At 41.6% G+C, this 6,581-nt stretch overlaps 1 long non-coding RNA gene across 1 annotated transcript; it reads left to right on the top strand.

Moving 5' to 3' along the window:
• The first annotated feature begins 422 nt into the window (after positions 1–422).
• LOC124277511 lies at positions 423–2,237 on the top strand. Its single transcript, XR_006898843.1, has 3 exons — positions 423–515; positions 1,122–1,190; positions 2,176–2,237. It is a non-coding gene; the product is annotated as an uncharacterized LOC124277511 (long non-coding RNA).
• The last annotated feature ends 4,344 nt before the right edge of the window (positions 2,238–6,581 follow it).

Here is a 6,581-nt window from a genome sequence, read left to right as displayed (position 1 = left end):
TAAGCAGATTAAACCGAGTCAATCTGTTTCTAAAATGTATATCTGTTGTTGTTTCATAAAAGATATACGTTATTTTGTCTTTCCTCAGTCAAATACAAGTTGCGTAGACCCGAATAAGGATATTTGTGACTTAGATGTTTGATTGGCATTTTAGAAGATGCTATTTGATGAACATAGAGACTTTTCTGGATTTCATCTTCTTTTTATTGTTTGGTACAACGTTTCAGGGCTTGTTCTGGACCCATCTACGTCATGATGGGTCCAGGACAAGCCCTGAAACGTACCAAACAATAAAAAGATGAAATCCAGAAAAGTCTCTATGTTCATGATATTTGTGACGTTTACAACACTATGACGTCATCACAAACGCCGTGACGCATTACACATTTGTGACGTCACAGAAGGCCATCCGCTTTTCTACTCCACGCAGACATCAGCGCTTGCAGAGTTGAATTTGTTAGGAGTAAAGATTTAGTACTCCTAAGAGGATTGTATTTCAAGATAATGGATAACAGGTATGTTTTTAATTTTTAATTTGCAGCATCTGTGATCGCTGACTACTTTTTGACGAAAACCACATCTTCTCACAGGCACGGTTGCTATGGCCTGTTGATCAGCATGGAACTGTACTGGTCCCTCCCTTAGATAAACTTTCCTTGGAACCAAACATAATGACAAGTGTTGAAACCCCTTTAGACCCACAGCACTGCTGGTGTACCTCCTTGTTAACAGACATATCCAACTTATTACTGATCAAATGATAACTTCACAACCCTCATGTGTATAAGTTCCTATACGTAGATTCGTAAGTATACAGAACATTTATCCAGATAACTACGTTCCCTTCTAATGCATTTACGTTCTTGCTTATGTATCCAAATGCATGGTTTGATATCCGATATGTATAAAACATGCATATACTCAAAATACAATTGTACATACTGAACTGAAGACGCCAGTTGGAGAACGTGTTTGTCTTTATGTTGTATTCGTCGAGTGATTGGATACTTGTAGGTTGTCTATTATGTCCACTAGATACAGAATACAACATGTCAACAAACTGATGACATTTACATAATAACGTAGGGCCTGATTTAGACTTGACATTGTTTTACCCACAGACTGGAAGGATCCCCACCCCCTACGAGGGATGGGCGAGGCAACACTCGGAGGGTCATCGGCATCAGGAGGTAGGGTGCTGCACTGTTGATACTTTCATATCCTGTTACTTTCACATGTCAAGGGCTGCATAAGGAATGAAATGGTTTTCTAGAAATACTAAATTGATGAACATTTTACAGTCGTGATTGTAATGCGAGAGCCCATATTTAACTTTAAGTGCATGGTGAAATGCAACGACTCTAAACTACCTTTGACTTTTTATCAAATATACTTTATTTCTATAATAGAAATAGAAGGCGTTTGTGTATTTGATTTAGTGATTCCAATAAACACACTTTTCTGTTAGCCTGGTAACGAAGAATTAAAGATCACAATACTGTTAGATATGTGATACATGTTTTACTCAACACGCCGTCATCCTGTAATTCTATAACTAAAGTTACTCTAAAAGAAAGAGAATAATTCGACTACATGTCTTTCAAAGTTTCATGTTCTTGCTTTGAACTGAATGAAATACTTAAAGCAAGTGACAAAAGAATAGGTTAATACAGAAATATGTTTACGAGCTGATACGCAATATATAGCAGACTGAAAATGTGAAACGTAACATCTTTAATCATATAAGAATGGCATTTGGTTTTTAATAAATTCAATTTGGGATCAGTAATATTTTTAAGTCCTTGAGCGGTATTGAAAAATATGCATTAACACTAAAAATATAACTACGCACAAGTATACTGCTCAAAAGAAGTTTGAGACAGCCGTGACAGATTACCTATACAGCACTACAAAAGAATAGGGTGCACTTTAACTTCTTTGAATGGTATAAATGTAACATTCTGTTTTATACGTCTTCATGATTTGAGATTTTTTATTTCTCAAGCATTAATGTTTTAAAACACAGGACCAGGGTCGAGATCCATAAAGTGTCCGTAACGTTACGAGCTCTCGTTACTATATAGTTCATCACAGACTTGCGAATGACGGAGTGCTACGAACACATGGATCTGGCCCCATCAACCTAACTTTCGTTCTCACATCCATTTTTTGTAGAATAAACTACTCGGGGACAGGTCTGCCCCCAGTGGAGACACCCAGCTCCCCAGAGGACACCCAGAGCAGCGGAGTCAGTACGTCGGAGCCACTCCCAGAGAAACAGGGGTGGGTGGAGTTGTCTGTTTAAAGGGTGGAGGGAGGGTAGTTGTTTGTTTGAAGGTCGAGTTGAGGGTAGTTGTCTAGTTAAAGGTTGGTGGGGAGTACTTGTGGCCTGTTAATGTGGGTGGAGGGTCGTGGTTTGTGGGAGGGGCGACTGTTGTTTGTCTTGTCTGAATAATTGTGTGGAGTTAAGTTCAGTTTTGGGGGTTTGATGCGGGTAACGATTATAAAGTAATTTTGTGATATCCTAGTTTGGATTAGAAGAGGAAATTACATCACATTAAAAATATCATCACTGTCATCGTCCATCATGTCTTATAATACATGTACTTGATATCTAATACCTCGTGGAGTTTTGATAAGAATGTCCCTCCAATTTCAGCGAGTCCCCCGAGCCTCCAAGCTCCCCGGGAACTCCCCGCCCTGAACCAGCAGGAGATCCAGGCCTTCTACAGGGAGTCTCTCCTCGCCATGAAGGCCGCAGACAGGTCAGTCATAGGCTTTGGTGTAGCAGGGAGTAAATATAAAACATGGCAGACTCCCGGGGTGGGCCAGCCAGGGACAAAATTGTTATGAAAGCAATTGCACATGTGACACCGACTCGGAACGTGACAAGTTACATGTACATTCTTCAGGACTTCATCAAGATGATCAAGTTGGGTTCTACCCTAATACAAGAGGACCCACCATTCGATGATCTAGTTGGGTTCTACCCTAATACAAGAGGACCCACCATTGGATGTTCTAGTTGGGTTCTACCCTAATACAAGAGGACCAACCATTCGATGATCTAGTTGGGTTCTACCCTAATACAAGAGGACCAACCATTGGATGATATAGTTGGGTTCTACCCTAATACAAGAGGACCCACCATTCGATGATCTAGTTGGGTTCTACCCTAATACAAGAGGACCCACCATTCGATGATCTAGTTGGGTTCTACCCTAATACACCCACCATAATCTACTACCCTAATACAAGAGGACCCACCATTTGATGATCTAGTTGGGTTCTACCCTAATACAAGAGGACCCACCATTCGATGATCTAGTTGGGTTCTACCCTAATACAAGAGGACCCACCATTCGAAGATCTAGTTGGGTTCTACCCTAATACAAGAGGACCTACCATTCGATGATCTTGTTGGCGCCTGGGCCTTTGTATGGATGATAGATACCTTTTCGGTTCCTGATAATTCTTTAATTAACTATAACCATTGTCACCAAAACACCTAGCAAATACATATGTATGTTTTGTGCCTGACAATCTCTATTCTTTAGTCTGAAGCATAAGTATGCCTCTATATGTCAATATAGCTTTTTTCGTAAAATCCCAAACCCCGGAATATGAAGAAGCCAGTGGATTAGATACAAAGTGACAATGTGAAAACATTCCCCAAACATGTTGTTGCCAAGATGTCACTCTTCGTTCTATCCTCACTTTGGGATAACAGTCTGGTGTGCTCTGAACAGTTTTACACAACATGTGGTTTCAGTGCAAGACAACTGGCACCACCCACCACCCCGGACAATGAGCTGGTGTTCTATGACTCGTAAGTGCCCTGTCTTCATTAGGACTAGTTCACAAAATGTCTCATAATGTCAAGTGTATGTTTTAATCAGATGATTATATGTGATTATCCCTAGCATTATATGTGTAGTATATGATAGATGTGGTCTCTAACTGGGCTGCTTAAGACAGATATGAAGCCGAAAATCTTCAGTACCCAGATGCACTCACTTGATGTTATTATGCATGTTCCAGTCGTAGTCCCTATTGACCTGTATTTACCAAAATAATCAGTTCTAGTTGTGTGTTTTTTTAAGATTAGGCAACGTTATTGTCTGAACTTGTCTGAAATCGCACCGGCGGTAGATCAGATATACTATACAAATTAATAGCAGTAAATCGGACATATATACAGTTCAAAATAAGTTAAAGCATTCCCACACTGTGCCGTTGTGACTGCAATAATCACAGCGGGACTGGTTAACTCTAGTCATATGGAAATATGGGGTGTTCTTGAACCCTTTTGAGTAGCACATAACACATACTACTCAATATTTGCTAAGGACAAAAGTATTAATCAGCGGTGTGGTCCTAGACAATCGTTGAGGACTACACAACATTATTGTTGCCCAAAAATAAACCTTGATAAAATGTTCAGACAGGACACTGATGTTTGTTTTCTCGTTTCCTCAAAGCGCAAGCTCTGGTAGCCAGGCAACCAACCCTGAACCACTTGGATCGAGGTCCGACATGGCACAATCTCCACACAAAGACAGGTACTTGTCTTGGGTGAAGTTAAAACATTCGAAGCGTTCAAGTATCTTTAATATATACAGGTTTCTGGTTGTATCTAGGCTGTCGGGACTTTAGTGTTTGTCTGGGTTTTCTTCGGCGTCATGTTTTTATGAATACATGTTCAGTTTTCAGCTAACAGTAGCGATGCTTGACGACTGGAGTGAGCGACTGAGCATGGTTTTACGCCGCTTTTAGCAATATTCCAGCAATATCACGGCGGGGGACACCAGAGATGGGCTTCACATATTGTACCCATGTGGGGAATCGAACCCGGGTCTTCGGCGTGACGAGCAAACGCTTTAACCACTAGGCTACCCCACCGCCCCAGTTAAGACGGAATCTTCCAAGGGATGGCAACAGTCTCTGTTGTTGTTTAATAGATAATGGCTGCCATACACACTATACATTATCCTTGTGGGCCCCGTTGCTAATTTCAGACCTTTATATAATGACAGTGTGTATCACTTACAACATAGTCATTGTTTATGAAAGAGTCTTCTGTTTGTTGCAATTTTGTTTTCCTATTTCAGGATGTCACTTCGTTCTGTTGTGAGCGATGACCTGAGATGCCAACATGAACGTGCCATCACACCAACATCACGTGTCCACAGCTCACGTGCCAACACGCCAACAACGGGTGTCAACAGCTCACGTGCAACAACGCCAACGTCAGATGTCATCATCTCACGTGCAACAGCAGCAGCAGCAGCAGATGACAGCATCTCACGTGCACCAACGCCACCAGCAGCACGTGAACAACACATCTGCAGACGACAGCGTCACGTGCACCAACACCAGCAGCAGACGACAGTGTCTCACGTGCAACAACACCAGCAGCAGACGACAGCGTCTCACGTGCACCAATACCAGCAGCAGATTACAACATCCCAGAAAACCAAGTAGACGAAGGTAAGGGTTGTGTTGACGTCGATTGCAGGGGCGGATACAGCTTTTTGAGAAAGGAGGGGTGCACACTCTTGAGGAAGTGGGGGTGCACACATTTTCACGAGAGTTTCAGTGGTCATTTAATGAACTTTCAGAATTGGGGGTGGGGTTGGGGTTGTGGGTTGGGGTTGCGCACACCTGTCTCTGGATCCGCCTATGGATTGACTTATGCAGTGAATTCAAGTTGGTCAAAAATGATTACAGACATAGCAATACACAGCTCCTATGTTCGTAACACTTGAAGGGTGATAATTTCAGACTTTGTTTAATTCCATTGGTTTTCGGTTATGAATATGATAGGGGTGTGGTACATGGGGCAGTAGGTGTAGTGTTCACTCGTATCAGGAAACTGATATCAGTAATATCATGTATTTACTTCCAGTGGTATCTGCAGCAAGGGAGACAACAGGCTTCCGCAAACGCATCCGTCGGGTAGGTACACCTGTCCTTGATAAATAACATCAAATTAATAATTTGTCATCAGCCACAAAAATAGTCCTTCATCAAATATTCATTGCAGTGTGTTTTTTAAAAGCTATTGGATGTTCTGTTTATTTTTATTTAAATGAGGACCATATCTAGTTGAATGGCTCTACCAACAATGATGATTCAAACACCTGAAACGTAACTGCCAATGCTTGTCAGTGTCTAGAGGTGCTTTCTAGTGTCTGATGCATGTTAGTTCAACTGTTAACAACTACCGAAATTACACAAAGACAACCCCGTGAAGATCCGGGTTAGGACGGGATCAGGTGGACAAGCCTGATGACTTGGTTCATGTTATCCAGGGGTGGAAATAACCCATTGCCCGACGTCCGAGTCAAGTGTTTTTTTCTGTCGGGCAAGCCAATTCGTATATCACACTGTACCGGCGTCCAGTTGACTTTCCAATGTTAATTATGTTTGTTTTTTTAAAAATCAACAAGAAAACGGGCGGTATTGTGGAAAAATTATCAGGGCAAGTGATTTCACATGTGCCACTGTACCGGAGTACACTAGCAATTTTAAAGTTATTTCCACCCCTGTTATCACATCCAAGTTGTGTAGATCGATGC

Source organism: Haliotis rubra, unplaced genomic scaffold (genome assembly GCF_003918875.1).
Source record: "Haliotis rubra isolate DU_JTF1 unplaced genomic scaffold, ASM391887v1 Scf222, whole genome shotgun sequence".
In the NCBI taxonomy this organism is placed as follows: Eukaryota; Metazoa; Mollusca; class Gastropoda; order Lepetellida; family Haliotidae; genus Haliotis; species Haliotis rubra.
The sequence above is the reverse complement of the archived record's forward strand: the minus strand, read 5'-3'. Positions and strand labels throughout refer to the sequence as shown.